General features: G+C 39.1%; 1 protein-coding gene across 5 annotated transcripts in view; it reads right to left on the reverse strand.

Annotated features, from left to right (window-relative positions):
* LOC134211033 (glutamate-gated chloride channel) overlaps positions 1 to 16,135 on the reverse strand; it is a 538,835-nt gene that overhangs the window by 393,697 nt on the left and 129,003 nt on the right. For all 5 annotated transcript variants that reach the window (XM_062687560.1, XM_062687563.1, XM_062687564.1 and 2 more), the window contains one exon: positions 3,991 to 4,018. The gene's annotated coding sequence lies outside the window, so the exon portion shown is untranslated. The remainder of the gene's footprint in view (positions 1 to 3,990; positions 4,019 to 16,135) is intronic.

Consider the following 16,135-nt stretch of genomic DNA (forward strand, 5'->3'; position numbering starts at 1 on the left):
TAAATAAGTCCTTTAAGGTAGCTTCACACCTCGGGATTTCGGCCCGCAGACTTTTTCCCCAGGATATAGAGACCAAAATTCGGCGGAAATCTTACCCGAGGTGTAAAGCCCCATTTAACATTGATTATAAATAAAGTCTACTCATCACTGTCTTGCAATCCATTCATAAGAAAAAGTCAGTTTCAATCGCTCAGCATTGTTGAGAGAATCTGATATTAAAATATGTTTTATGTATGCTGGTCACTTATACTGGTCCACAAACATCTTGAAATAAATCAAAACCTGACGGAATAATTAGAGCTGTAGCGAAAAATAACGTTGCAAGGGTATTCATTTAAACCAATCGTCAAAAATAAGGGAGCAAATAGGAATTCGCCCTTCTTTTCTTCATACATTGTTCTTTCTAAATGTATTGAAGACACGATTTCTTCCCTAAGTATTAAGGTTCAAGCAAAATTCGTTTTAAAGATAACCAAAAACGGCTGATACTATATGACAACATTAGACGGAGAACCTTTCTTGCGATCGACTATCCATGTTTCCTTCAACACATCATTCAGTGTTGTAGGCACAAGCCAAGATTTGGATAATTGACGGAACATTCTCAACTGCTCCACAACAATTTTCTCAAGTATTCACAATTCACGGAACTGTAGGCGAAGGTCAACACCGTCGATTCTTTCCCTTGGCATTAATGCAAAAACACGGGAACGTATGATACAGCCTTTTGTTCATTGATGGAAAGCAATTTATCAGTATACGTTAGATCCAGAGTATATACTATTGGATGTTAAGATGGCTGAGATTAATGCTGAGGAACGTGTCTTCCCAAATTCAAGTTTTAAGGATGTTTCTTTCTCCTCAACCAAAGTTTTGTTTTTAGAAAACATCAGCGATTGGGATTACAATCGGCATACGGGAAGAATTACAGACTTTAACTTGCCTATACAAAGTGTGTTACCTTTTGCACTTTTTTCATGTTAAGATATAACAAAGGCATTAAAGGAGGTTCGAAAATCTTGCCCAAAGAAACGTAATTTTTTTATGAAAGCAAGTATTATGCGAATGGGGTGTACCCGTTAGGTATAGTGAACGTTATACATAAATGACCTAAAGAACAGCCCATGACATAAAGAAAGCAGAATTATGCCAAACGACCACTATGCCTAACGTACATTATCCCTAACGTTCGTAATGCGTAACCATTATGCCTAACGTACTTATGCCTAACGTAGCGGACTTATGTGAATGGTCGCAAATCAACGCACAAAAAGACCACTAGAGACCCACTTTTCTCCCCTTCACTATGATCGGTCTATGAAAAAACCCTAAACAGTATTCCTCGAACTTCCAATAACATTTTAGGGTGGCACAATAAGTGGAATTCGCTTTTGAAATGAGGAAGTCCTCCGTTTTATAGCGTTCCAAAACAGTTCCAACTAGAAGAAAGAAATGCGACCACTGATACCCTACGACCAGAAGACATATAGAATGAAAATAGCAGAAAAGAATGAAAAACTAGACAAACGTTCATATATTCCAGGTGATTGGCATATTTTTTCTTTTAATATGATTAAGAAAAATAACATGTTGATATAGAATCTGGAAGTATTCATAAATATATGACCTATTCGGGCGAATGGTCTATTCGGGCGAGTGGTTCATTCGGGCGAATGGTCTTTTCGGGCGTTTGGTCTTTTCGGGTGAATGGAATTCGGGCGAATGTTACATTCGGGCGTTTATCATTCGGGCGAATGGAATTCGGGCGAGTGTCATTCGGGCGTATGTGATAGAATCCATCCGGCAGCCGTGTCGGTAAGATGCGCACCCCAAAATGCCACTGGTTGGATTGCACCTCTGGCGATTGACAAGGTCTTGGTAGAGGGGACCCCCCTTGATGATCGTCTTTAATTGGGATAAAATTTGGCACATATTTTCGGCACAGCAGACTGACCATTTTTCGCAAGTGTTCTTGAGCAAATTAATTGAAAAAAAAAATTAACTCGGAAACCGTTCATTGTACGAAAAAGCTGTCTGTAAATAAATTGTAGGGGACTACAAGGGCCTAATGGAGAAAATATTACACCGTTAAAAAAACTACACTGAAAAAAATCGATATTAAATGTAAAAATTTAAATATCTCAAAATACTTTTACTACAATATTTCACAAAATTCTTACCACAAAAACTTTACTTCAAAACACACATTCTAACGACATCAGATTGATGGAGAATTCAAGAATAAAAAAGTTTTAGAATAAGCCGTTTTTGGTTCATTTTCAAACATTGACTATTTCCAAGAAAACACTGTATTTGACGCCAAAATATGATTCCTGGGTAAATTTTGAACAAAAAAGCTGCTGTTTCCAACGCTCTCGGTGATTAATGCATTCGCTTTCCTGGTAGCAACTTCCCAGTATTTGGCTGAATTCCAGAGGACTATCTCTACTCGCGGTCCAAAACTCAACACTACCCTTAATCCCGCGAATCCCCTCCTCCCCCGACTGCCTGCTGAACCAGCTTTCTTCAGCAGGTGAGTTGGCCCATGCGCTTGTTAAGTGCAACAGGAACTCATCCGGATCAGATGAGTTAGGGTATCACGTGATAAAAAGACTTCCTCCGGCCGCGAAAGACCTTTTTCTCAAGCTCGTCAACGATCATCCCCACCTTCCGGGACGAGTGGAGTAAAAGTTTCGTTGTGCCCATCCCCAAGAGCAGCGTGACTAGTCGGGATGCACCCAAGTTCAAACCAATCTCCCTGACTTCTGGCGCGCCCATAACCGTCGAGAGGATGATCAACCGGCGACTCAGGGAGAAATTAGAAGCTATGACACCATATTTTGCCAACCTGGGCAATGTGCTCCACAAAGCGTATGATGAAGGCAAGCATGTTGACCTTGTGTCACTTGATATTGCCCAGGCTTTTAGCAGGACATGTACACCTTTGGTCCTTAGAAAACTCCGAAATTAGGGTACCACAGGCAACATGCTTGCTTTTGTGAAAAACTTCCTCGGACGACGAACTTTTCAAGTGCTCATTGGCAGCTCAGCATCAGACGAGTTCGCAGAAGAAACCGCGGTCTCCAAGGGACAGTCCAAGCGGTGACGCTTTTCCTCATCGCTATGGACGGGGTTTTCAGCGTTCTTCCTGCGAAAGTGTATATGCCAACGACATTCTCTTGGTGGTAGTCGGCAGAACGCCTGAAAGGACCATTATTTATAGACTTCATTTGTCGGTTTTGTAATGAACGCCAGTAATGTGACCGGGAACACGTCTGCAGTTACCGACACCAGTTAGCAGGACCCTCCATAAAGCTCGGCAAGGAAGCCACCCCCAACCGAAATATCTTCCGGGTGCTTGGAGTCGACATCGACCGGAAACTAACGATTCTGTCGCACTTCCGGGCTGTGAAAGTAACTTGCAAGTCCCGCATCAGCCGTATGAAAGCCCTTGCGTAAAAAACACCGTACCAACATTAGAAGCATCAGACTAAAAGTTGGACAGCCGCTTGCTTTATGGCGTCGAGCTAACGTGTCCTGCCATTTTTACCCTATTAAAATCGTTATTAATCATGCTCCAAACTGTTCCTGACATTTTGCTCCTAAAATATATCCTTTCTAAAAATAAAGGTGCAAAATTGCAACCCCGTTGAGGTGCCATTTTGTCTAACAAAATATTATTAGCAGGACATGGACACCTTTGGTCCTTAGAAAACTCCAAGATTGGGATACCACAGGCAACATGCTTGCTTTCGTGAAAAACTTCCACACACGACGTTATATTAGTAATTTTTCTAATTTTGGTTAATATTACTTGTAATGTATGCTTCTAAAAAAGTAAGGAATCAATAGCACGTAGCTTGCTGGTAAAATCATACGTTTAGAAACCCATTTTCCTCTCGACATACAATAGCCTACTTCATTAAGTGTATAGATATACCTAAATACGGCACGGCTCATAATGCTAGTCAATCCCTAAACTGTACTTACCAAAACATTCCAGGTGAAATGTCAGAGTCTGCAATTGGAAATAAAAATAGATCAGGTGAGAAACAAGGTTTAAATTTAAAAATCAGATTATTTTATTCTAACAAACTAGATTATTTGAGAAATCCAACTGAAAATTATTGGAAAAATGGAATCTATTTAACCCTTCCGTTACCAACCCCCCTTTTGAAAACGAAAATAAAAATCTTTTTGGCTGTAACTTTTTTGTCTTTCAATATTTTTTATTGCAACTTTCACCAAAAGAAGCGGAATTTATTTATAAAAAGTTTTATGGATTTTCAGGATTGGCCACTCGGTTTCGGAGTTATTCTGGATTAAAAATTGGTGTTAGCGTTTGGCCTGCTGTGACTGCTTTCACTCCTAAAATTCAAATAAATACTGGTAGGGGAACTGTTCCGTTTTCCATCTCACTGAGCATATATTCATCTCATCGCAAAACAAAGAAATATAGCACCAATCTCGTCGCTTTTTGCTAACACTCGAGCTTACTGATGAAAAATATCACAAAAATAAGAAACAAACCAATTTCCTTTTCATTGGTTTGTTTTTAATGGGATGGAAATAGGAGCTATAAGATGAAGTGCCGAACCGTTCCCCTAGTAGGAAAACCTAGAAAGGAATTTTTTTTTAATAATTCTAAGCACCCCTAAATCATGTCCGATTTAGCTCAAATTTTGCATCGAGGAATATTTTTGGCTACGGAAACGTTTGCGTGTCGTCCGGTGTTAAAATTTGATGAATTTTTTTTTATCATTCGAAAGTCCCAAAAATGTTCAAGAGAAAAAAAAATATTCCAAAAAAAAATTTTTTTTTGACGTAACGTCAGATCTCGACATTTCATGCATTTTTAAGTCATTTGGCATCAAAAACAAAAATTCGATTTTCGAATTTTTCTTGCCCCCCCCTTGAGAAAATTTTCATGGGTAAAAATTTCAAAACTGATGAATCTTATGCACCCCTAAATCATGTCCGATTGAGCTCAAATTTTGCATGGGGTCATATTTTGGGTCTTTATTATAGAGGTTTTCAGCCCTTGGCTGGCTCACCTCTAAATAATGAAACTTGTGAGCAATGTCGTTTTTGAAATTCGATGACAAATTTTTTTCCCATACATTCCATTGGCACCCTAAAACACATACACCCAACCGGCGGTTGTTAGATTTTCCAACAATTATGTATAAGAATCTACCAAAACCTGTATAAGAACTGGGCATATGCGAAATTGCTAGATTCTTATACAAATATTGTATAAGAATCTAACAATTTTGTAAGCTTTTCTTACATTTTTTGTATAAGAATCTAACAATTTCGCATATGCCCAGTTCTTATACATGTTTTGGTAGATTCTTATACAGAATTGTTAGAAAATCTAACAATCGCCGGTTGGGTGTATGTATACCGTTACCGCTTTGTAAATAGTCTAGATGTACAATTTGTGCGCACAGAAGAAATATACATCAGTTTTGTCTTACATATCGTTGAAGTTGGTTTATTTTCGGACAGTCCGAGTGAAAGAATCTCCCAGTTTTGAAGATTGTGTTTTATTGAGAGTGTCAGTTTTCGAATAGCCGTTCGGGAAATGTTTCGTTCCAAGAATCCAAGTATTCTCTGGAGCACAGGACTTAAGTTCTACACACTTAAGTAGAAGTCTCTAAGAACTTTTGGAACAATATTTTGTGGCATTTCCCCAGTGGAACGAATCAACAATCAGGCTCCATTATAATTGAGGAGCCCGACAGTGTCGACGTCATCGTGAACATCATGGTTTCAAAAGTTATGGCATTGTATGATAGTTTTGTACTTCTTGGACCGTATTTGAACCGATTGGAACCGGTAAACAAATTTACTGAGTAATGGTTCAAGGGTCAATTTTCGGAAACAGTTGAACCGGTGCTCGATTAATCCTTTTACCGGTTCTAATCGGTTCAAATATGACCCAGGAAGTACAAAACTTCTACTTCTATGCCATAACATTTAAAATAATGAAGCTTGATGATTTTACTTACTTCTCAAGATTTACCCTTGAACCGGTACTCGGTTATTCCGTTTACCGCTTCCAATCGGCTCAAATACGATCCACAACACACAAAACTATCATAGAATGCCATAACTTTTGAAATCATGAAGTTTGATGTGCCTCATGATGGGGTTTATGCATTTCCCAAAACTTACCCTTGAATCGGTTCTCGGTAAATTCGTTTACCGGTTCCAACCAAATATGACCCAGGAAGTTCAAAACTACTATATATTGTCATAACTTTTAAAATCATGAAGTTTGATGTGTCGCATGATGGTATTCGCCTATTTCCGTGATGTGACCCCGTAACAGCTTCCGGCGGATCGTCCGAATCCGAAATCATTCATATTTTCGTCCTATTAGAATTCATTCATTCATAAATAAGATTTGATCATTTGTTTATGGATCCTGTACACCTCCGGTGGTGCAAAGGGCCGACTTGAAAGATCTCCATCCTGAGCGTTGCCCGGCTATCGCTTTAACCTAAGGCCAGGTTTGATTTCCGTCGACTTCTTTTATCTCTTTATTGAGGCTTCGCCGCCATGAGCCTCTGGGTCTGCCTCTGCTGCGATGTCCCGCTGGGTTCCAGTCTAATGCTTGTTTACAGATTTCGTTTCCGCCCCTATGTAGAGTGTGGCCGACCCAGCCCCACTTCCGATCCCGAATTTCTGTTGCTATCGGCCTCTGGTGACAACGACGATGGAGCTCGTTGTTTGAGATCCAGTTGTGAGGCCACCAGGCCCGAATTATATACCGCAGGCATCCATTAATGAACACCTGCAGCCGTTGAGTGTTCTCCACTGATACACACCATGTTTCGCTAGCGTATAACAGCACAGATTTCACGTTAGAGTTGAAAATTCGTATTTTGGTGCGTTCACTTATCTGCCTGTTTTTCCAGATATTTCCTAAACTCGCAAAGGCAGTCCTTGCTTTCTTGATCCGTGCGCCTATGTTGATCTTGGTACCACCGTCTGACGCCATTTGGCTACAAAGATATTGGAAGCTTTCAACATTCTCCACTGGTTGCCCGGCTACTGTGAAACTGCAAGGAGTCACCGTGTTTACATCCAACGATTTGGTTTTGTTGACGTTGATGACTAAACCTGCCGAGGAGGAGCGCTTGGCAAGGTCGTTGAGCTTACTCTGCATATCAGAGCGCCGTTGTGCGAGGAGTGCAACGTCATCAGCCAATTCGAAGTTGTTTAGGTGCTCCATGGTTTTAGGCTGCCATAACAGCCCGCGGTTTGGTTCACTGTCAGTCGCATCTACCAGAATCTCATCGATTACGATGAGGAACAGTAACGGTGATAGAATACATTCTTGCCTCACACCAGCTACGACCCGGATAGGGTCGGACAGGACCCCATTGTGCAGCAATACACACGAAAAGGCCTCGTACTGTGCTTCGATGAGGCCGATGATTTTCTCAGGAGCCCCCTTGCGTCTCAGGGCGCCCCACATATTCTCGTGATTGAGACGGTCGAAAGCTTTTTCGTAGTCAATGAATACCAAGTAAAGGGACTCTTGGAATTCGTTGACCTGCTCGAGAATGATGCGGAGCGTGACAATATGGTCCACACAGGATCTTCCGGCATGGAATCCGACTTGCTGCCGCCGGAGAGTCACATCGATCTTCTCCTGAATCCGGGCTAGGATAATTTTGCACAGAACTTTGAGAACGGTACACAGCAACATAATGCCGCGCCAGTTATCGCATACAGTCAGGTCCCACTTTTTGGTCACCATCACTAAGATACCTTACATCCAGACGACCGGGAAAATTGCGGTGTCCCTGATATTACGAAATAAACGGTGCAGTAGTTGAGCGGTTGTCATGGGGTCAGCTTTGAGCATCTCGGCTGATATGCGGTCGACCCCTGGGGGTTATTCGATTTCATGCTTTGGATGGCTGTTTGAATCTCTAGCAGTGATGGAGCTTCGGTATTGACGCGTGTTATACGTCGGATCCTAGGCAGATCATGCCGAGGTGGTGATGGCCTGGCTGGCACTTGAAAAAGTTGTTCGAAGTGTTCGAACCAGCGTTTCAGCTGTCAGTTGGGTCGGTCAACAACTGATCATTCGCGTCTTTCACAGGCATCGTTGCATTCATCTTCGCTCCGCTTAAGCGTCGTGAGATATCGTAGAGGAAGCGAGTGTCCCCGGTTGCGGCGGCTCTCTCTCCTTCGTCGGCCAGAGAGTCTGCCCACGCTCGCTTGTCCCGTCGACATGAGCGTTTTACTTCCTTCTCAAGAGCCGCGTATCGTTGACGGGCTAAGACTTTGGCTCCTCTGGTTTTCGATCGCTCTATCGCGGCTTTGACTTCTCTTCGCTCCTCTATCTTCCTCCAGGTCTCATCGGTGATCCATTGTTTTCTCTGGGTGCGTAGTTCGCCCAGATTGTTCTCGCTGGTGGCGATGAAGACATTCTTGATGGCGGTCCATTGGTCTTCCACGCTACTACCTTCCGGAATATGTGCAGCACGCGTCTCCAGTTCTTCAACGAAGGACCGTTTCACCGTGGCATGTTCCAGTCGGCGTGTGTCGAATCGTCGTCCAACTCTTTCCTCCTGCCGACGAATCCGCGCAATGCGCAGGCGCATTTCGCCAATGAGGAGGTGATGATCAGACGCGATATCGGCACTACGTTTATTCCGTACATCAAGAAGGCTCCGTTTCCATTTTCGGCTGATGCAGATGTGGTCGATTTGATTTTCTGTAAAGCCGTCACGGGAGACCCACGTCACCTTGTCAACCGGTCGATGAGGGAAGAGCGATCCCCCGATCACCAAGTCATTATTACCACAAAGTTCTGCGAACAGTTCATGCGGCGTGCCTCATTGGCAAGTTGTGCCAATTTACCCTGCTGGGCTAGGGTTAAAACGTTCCATGTTCCTATTCGTGTCCGTTGTTTCGCGCTAAGAGTCGTCACCGTAAAATTAGTCCGTATGCTTTCATTATCGGATTCTCGAACAAATTGATGTTTCGGGAACAGTAGGTTGTTGGCTCAAGGCTCCCTATCCACCGGGATGGGGCTGCCATCTTAGGTATAGCTTCCGAAGAATAGCATTTCATACTCAGCCGCTGGATGCCAGAACAGACGCTGTTGGAGCCGCACCTCCTTGGTGGACAGACGCTCGATCAGTCAGGTCAAATTTGTTTAAAGTCCCACCCAACACCAGGACTAGGCTAGTGCGCTTTGAGCGGCACACGGTCGCTTTTATAGGGCCTGCTTGGGGACACATGCAGCTTTTTATAGAAGTTTAACAGAGCCCACTGTCGAACCCCACCACATCCTAGGCAGACCCCACAGGACGCACCCTCTCACTCTAGCTGATGTCAGAAGGACAACAGTGCCCAGGCTGCACTACCAGCTAAATACGCAACCCTTAGCTGGCGGTCAATTGTCATCAGAAGACCCGTGGAAGCGTGAGTATTGGAACTTGTGAGGACCAGAGCTATGTTAGGCGCCCCTTCCCGGATGTCAACTCACCATTTCGCAGCCCAATTTGAATCAGAAAATTTGGTTTTGATTTTGGAAATGATCGGCCTGCTCCATTTCCAACTTCTTTTACGAAAATTAAGCTATTTCGGTAGACCCAGTTCTGAAACAATATTCGGAAGAAGCATTTCCATGGAGTCAAGCGCGCAATCATCCATCAAATTGAAATAGGTCGATAAATCGATCGCTGATGAAGAGGAAGAATGTTAGGAGGCAAAATCAACTTTTCGGGTCAAAAATCGCATGTTTAAAAAAATAAAAAAGTGCTGTATTATCTACTGACTGTCATGTCATGAGATAATTTCATTGCAACAGATTAAAAAATAAGTCAGAAATCGAATTAGCGATTGATTTTATTTTCATTTTAAATAAATAAATAAATTTTCTGGGGCAGTTGACGTAGAATCAATAGAATAATCTGTTGAGCCAAATTAAACTTTTAATGGGAAAGGTCAACGAATTCTATTCACTGAATTGATTCTTACGATTAAGGCTTTAGGTCAACTTACCCGAACAACTCACATTTTTTTAGCCTCTAACTGTTTAAAACCCGAGAGCAAGAAATAAAAAAGTTCATACGCGTTTTTATAACCGAAAACAGATTTCCAATCCGATTCTAACCTTGTCCAAAAATGTGTCAAACGAAACCGACGGGCTCCACTAGAGTTTATCGATTATTGAAAGCTCTGATATAGATGCCGCAACGACCTAGGACAATAAGTTGAGTTATAACAAGAATTCATTATATTTAATCCTCCACCAGTAGCATTCTCTAAAGTCAACCACATTAGCTTTATCATTCAGATGGGCGAACAACTCAAGTTCACTACCTTTGAGGAAAGATTTTCGAATAGAACCCTGTTACCTTAAAAGTTCTTTCTTTGCCTTGTAATAAAGGCTCAATCTGTACGACACTTGCTCGAAGGTGGTGGTTCTGTCTTTATTCTTTTTCAAAACATAGCCAAAATTCCTTATGGGTGTGTTAGAAGAAGATGATGTTGCATATTCATTTGTCACTCTGTACGACTTTAACGATATTAGTATGACCATAGGTTCCAACTTTCATTAAATTACTAGTATTAAGGCCAAGACACACTAAAGCTATTTCGATAGTATATAAGTGAGATATCAACAATGTACACGACAACACGATCCTTTCATGTGAATTGAATTACGCTCCCCAGTAGGGAATTGGATGATGGATGGGAAAATTGACCCAATACCCGGGCTTAGGGAAGAAAGCCTTTTGTGTGTTTGTGGGCCGGTCCTGCCGACACGATAGACGGTGAGCTCCAGCTTAGTGGCGATTCCTTGCCGTAGCACTGTAACGGTGGGTGGGTGGTTCATATGGCACTATTTTTATTGCAATTAGACCTGCTGTGTTTTATTGAAAAACTATATTGAAAGCAATAACATTCATCTCTCTCTTTTTTCTCTGAATCGAACAACACTTGGAGTAAATCATAATCCAGTTTGAGTAAATAATAAGAAGTAAAAATAACGAAGACCATATCTTCGCAAACAATATTTGTATAAGCCCATTTATTCACATTTAAACTCTAAGGCAAACATGGTTGTGCATAATTTTTCATTTGTTTTCCATTGCATAACAATTGGTGAATTTGTGTGGTTCCACTGCTACAACTTCAACTATCATGCAAGAATTGCATTCAATATTCAGTTCTAAAGAATATGAACATCTTTATTGCATAAGCAAAAAACTCCTGGTGGGAATCGATATGCAAAAATGCTAATACTTTTTACTACCCTCAAACAACTTTCATCAATTCCCCACTGTTTCGGAAATCGTAAAATTCTTTACAACGACCGTGGGAGAAAGAAACCATCAGCCGCCACCTTCCCACACCCATCACAGCCAAATCATCCCGCAAAATCTTCTACGTGGTATACGCGATGACTGTTATAGAGCCATCTCCAAGCGCACCACTTCCTTCTGCTGTCGCCCTACCCCACCCCATGACGGACGTGTTTCAGGATTTCAAGATTGTCTATCAATTTTCCCAGCATCCCAGCCTTCCCCCGGACGCAGAGCACCACAACGGAAGCAACGTTCAGGACCGTACCGTGTGCTCGAAGTTGAGCAGAGAATTGTCGGATGACCGAAGTAACACCCTTGATTACGCTTGGAGCAGTGGCGCTGGGATTTTAGGATCCACCATAAAAAGCTGAAAAAGTGAGGACCGTTCCGAACACAATGCTTTCTTCTCGTGACGATAGAGTGATATAGACTGTATGTGTTTAGAGTTGGATAGAAACAAAGAAGCACATCCATTGGAGCTGCCAGCTGAGAGAAGATGTGCCGTGCGGATCCTCGAGGGGTTAAGTCTGTTCAATGTTTTTCTATATTGAATATAGGGCATTCTCGAGGAAGTGTTTGGATTGCATCATGTTTTAGTTGAACCTAGAAAATTCCGGGAAAAAACTTATTTGTGATAGTTGTGTTAGGATTGGTTGGCTTTTGCCCCTTCCTTTAAAAGTGTCTATAATTCTACTTTGTGTGTATAACGCAATATATGAATCATGTACCGAAAATTTTCCTAGACAAGATAAAACATAAACCTTTTGAGGAGATCCTAAAATTTATTCATCAGAGGTTTGATGTTAATACAAGCTTTTCGGCGTATTTATAAGCAATGATAATATTGATTTTGATGAAATTCAAAAGTTTCAATGATTGTTTTGGCTCAAATCCTGAACATGACTGTATTTATTCCTAACACTGGCGTTTTAGCATCCTAAAATTAGAACTTTCACCAGTTTTTCGCACTGAGGATCAAGAACACAAAGGAATTCAATGTCATATGGATGTGGCATGTTCATAACACATGACATCATACCCTTCAATAATTTCTCATACTTTCGATTGATGCACAACGAACGCTCAAAGTCGTTCGTTGACATGAATGATGTCTCAGCAATTCTAGTCTGAGACCTCAAATTGCAATGCACACATTTAGTGTACCGATTACTAAGTTGCGATGTCATCAATGGCCTTCTCTAATTACACTGGCTTCGACTGTCTCCCGTAGGTAACCCTGTATTCAAAAATCGTTAATAAAGGCATATTAGTTTCAACCGTTCATGAGGTAACGCGTAATTATTGTTGATGACCGCACGGGGTCCTTTGGACCACCACATGGCGACACGTGAATAAGTGGCCGAATCCGGCAGTTAATAAAAACTTTAATAGTGAAAACAGTGAAAAAACATTTCAAGAAATTGATCAGAGTGTGTTGAAAATGAACTTGAGTGTGGAACTTCTATTCTTGCGCTACCCGATGGATCTGTTAAAAAAAACTTTTAACCATGTGCTATAAAGACCTCCGAAGTGAAAAATGTGCTTAAATGTTCGTAATATGAGCCAAAACGGTGGATTGCTACTAAGAGAAGTCACCGAAAAAAAGCCGCCCGCGTAGCGTAGCCACACTGACTTCGAGCTTCGGACTCGAGCTGCTGCATATATTTGTGACCAGATTGGAGGAAAGCAGTTTGTGCAACAGTTCGAAGAATTTCATCGATTCCATCGATGGTTGTTGTTGTTTGTTGGGTTAATTAATTGCAACGAATACAGCTAAGTGTAATTGTTTTGAAATGGCGATAAACGAAAAGTGGCGTTTACGAAACGACCACGGGCATTCGTTTCTACGACAAAAAAATTAGTTTTAATCAGATCCTGATTTACAACGAACTGAAGCTAAGTGGATTTTAATATGCAAAGGCGAAGAAGCCGGGAATTGTCCGATGTTCCGGATACCACACACAACAAATGTGAATCGTGATTTAGTTTTCTGGTCGAGTGACGGATTCTGGTGTCGCATTGCGCATCTCGATTCGACAGCAATTTCGTACGACCGCTTACATGGTTTGCTCGTTTCGAGTCGAGGTGCGCAATGCCACCCCTGGTTTAGATATAAGTACATTCGAGACGAAAGATAGTTCAGCTGGGGTAGAAGATTCGTGGTCATGAGGAAACGTACAGCTGCCGGCGGATGAGAAATGTTCCGGCATGCGACGTAGACATGGTGAAACCTCCGAGATTCTTTGGAGGAAGTTTCTGGTAGCTTCGAGTTCACTAGGACATCCGAGATCGTAAGTTAAATAGATATGATAAGTATGCATTTTTTTTCTAGATTGTAACTTTCGTGCGACATTTTTGCTAGATGAACTCCAGTTTTTTTTTGGAGAAAATTTTGTAATTTCTTTGATGCTTAAGAATTACAACTGTGCATCGTATATTAGGTTTTCGTATTAATTATTCAACTGCGTACTAGTTTCGTTTTCGCGTGTATTAGTTCATTTATTTGTATTATCTACTAGTGAAAATCACATGTAAACTTCAAAGAAAACCGAAACTGTTTTTTTTTTTACATTTTACGTAGAAATGAATCTTTTTGTGCATTTTAGAAAAATTACAAACACAGAAGCTCATTGAATCCAATATTTAGCATATAAAAATAAGTGTTTTCGAACGACAAAATTTTCTTTTGCTAGTTACATGCAACTGAATTGCGCGATACAAAAGTAAAGTCGAATCATCCGAGTGTAGATGACCTTGAACACGCCGCTTATTAAGTTTTATTATTCAATTATACATTATAATAAGATTATTGCCACAAATGGACACAAAATAATGAACTCAATAAGCAACAAACTAATAAGACTAATAATTAATAAAAAAAAAATTATTATTATTAACACAAAAACACAAAAAAAAACGTTGTTAGCATAGATGTTATGGCGGAGTTGAAATGAAAATAAATATGTAAATGCAAATGAAAAAAAAAAAATATGTGAACGCACGTACATACGAAGGAAATGGTTCCTTCCTTGTAAATCATTATCAGGAATATTAATATTTAAAATTATTTTAGTTTATTTTTAATCAGACAGGTCTTTGAGTCAACAAATAAAAACAGTAAATATCAAATCATAACAATGAAAACTTTTTTTAACATTACATATTTTTGAGAAAATAGAATTATCTCATGTAGTTTTTTTTTCATCTTTATACGAAATTTCAAGCTGTCGAACATCGTTTTTAATTTTTCTACTACATCATATAAGTTTACTGCTCCTTGAATTCATCTCATAGCTCCGATTTCCATCCCATGAAAAACAAAGCAATAAAAAGGTATTTGATTTGTTTATTATTTTTGTGATTTTTTTTAGCAGTGAGCACGTATGTTTTCAAAAAGAAGCGACAAATTCGGTGCTGTTATTTTTTGTTTCACGGTGAGATAAATATATGTACAGTGAGATGGAAAACGGAACAGTTCCCCTAGTATCATATTATGTTTGAGCGAAATACAATTATTAGACCTTTTACTGTATACTACTTAAAAATATTTCACACAATCTTCACTGTTTATGTATCAGTTTACATTACAGCATAATAAGTGGCATATGAGTACTAAGCTGAACTAAGATAACATATTAGAAACAGACAGTTAAACATTCATTGTTATACATTATACTTTTTTTGTTCTTTTCTTTTTGTTAGCAAATCTTAATTATCTCTTTTATCTTTTATTTGTCTTTATTTGCTATTTCAAGTAACCAGAACAAATTGTTTTAAATTTAAAACTTTATTATCAAAATGTAGCTAATAGACTTTTGACTAAATACTACCTAAAATGTATTCAAATGTCTACAAAATATTACGGTATTCAATATGAATTAAATGCATAATCTTTCTTAAAACAAAGTCTTTCCCGCTACAACCAAAATTATCAAAAATAATAGTTTTTGACTTTTTTACACAAAATATGATTTCTAATTATGCTTTACTTCAAAAAAAAAAAAAACATTTTTTTGAAATCCTTTCAAACAATTTTATATATTGAAATTAATCATTTGAACGATCTATGCATTTTAGCGTTACGTTAAACTTTAAACAACATGACACAAAAAAAAAATTTTTTTTGTTTTCGACTAAAATGTAAACACAATTTTTATATTCATACCATCTCATTTTTGATTTTTATGTTGCATCCTATAATAATTTGCGTTTTAAATGTATCACTTAATTGATTTTAACCTAACCTACTAATCACTGTACAAAAGTCAATGATTATATTTATTCCGGCTCGAATTTGCCTTCAAATTAAAAACAAAGCAAATTTTGTATGATTTATTTTTAATAATTAATAACATTCAAAAATAATCCTACACAATATTTGGTATTAATTATAAATGTATCCCAAATTCCATCTGTTATGCTATATTTTACCTGTTCAAAAAAAAAAGGTTGAAGTCACTTTCATTTTTGAACTTTCATTTTTGAACATTCTGCTCTGCTACTATGATGCAAAAAAAAAAATTAAAATTTTTCCATGTTAGTAATTTTTAATACAATATATCTAAGACAAAAATATGATATAAATAATAAAATATTATACAATATATGAATAGTAAAATTTAATAAAATTTGAAATTCTTAAATTTAAATTCGCAACACAATATTTTTTGAAAATATTTCTGATATTACAAAAAAAAATCAAATTCAACACAATAATTATATTATAATGAACTTATAAACAAAAGAAAAATTAATAATATAAAAACTCAATTCAAGAACAAAACTGTTAT

Source organism: Armigeres subalbatus, chromosome 2, assembly GCF_024139115.2.
Source record: "Armigeres subalbatus isolate Guangzhou_Male chromosome 2, GZ_Asu_2, whole genome shotgun sequence".
In the NCBI taxonomy this organism is placed as follows: Eukaryota; Metazoa; Arthropoda; class Insecta; order Diptera; family Culicidae; genus Armigeres; species Armigeres subalbatus.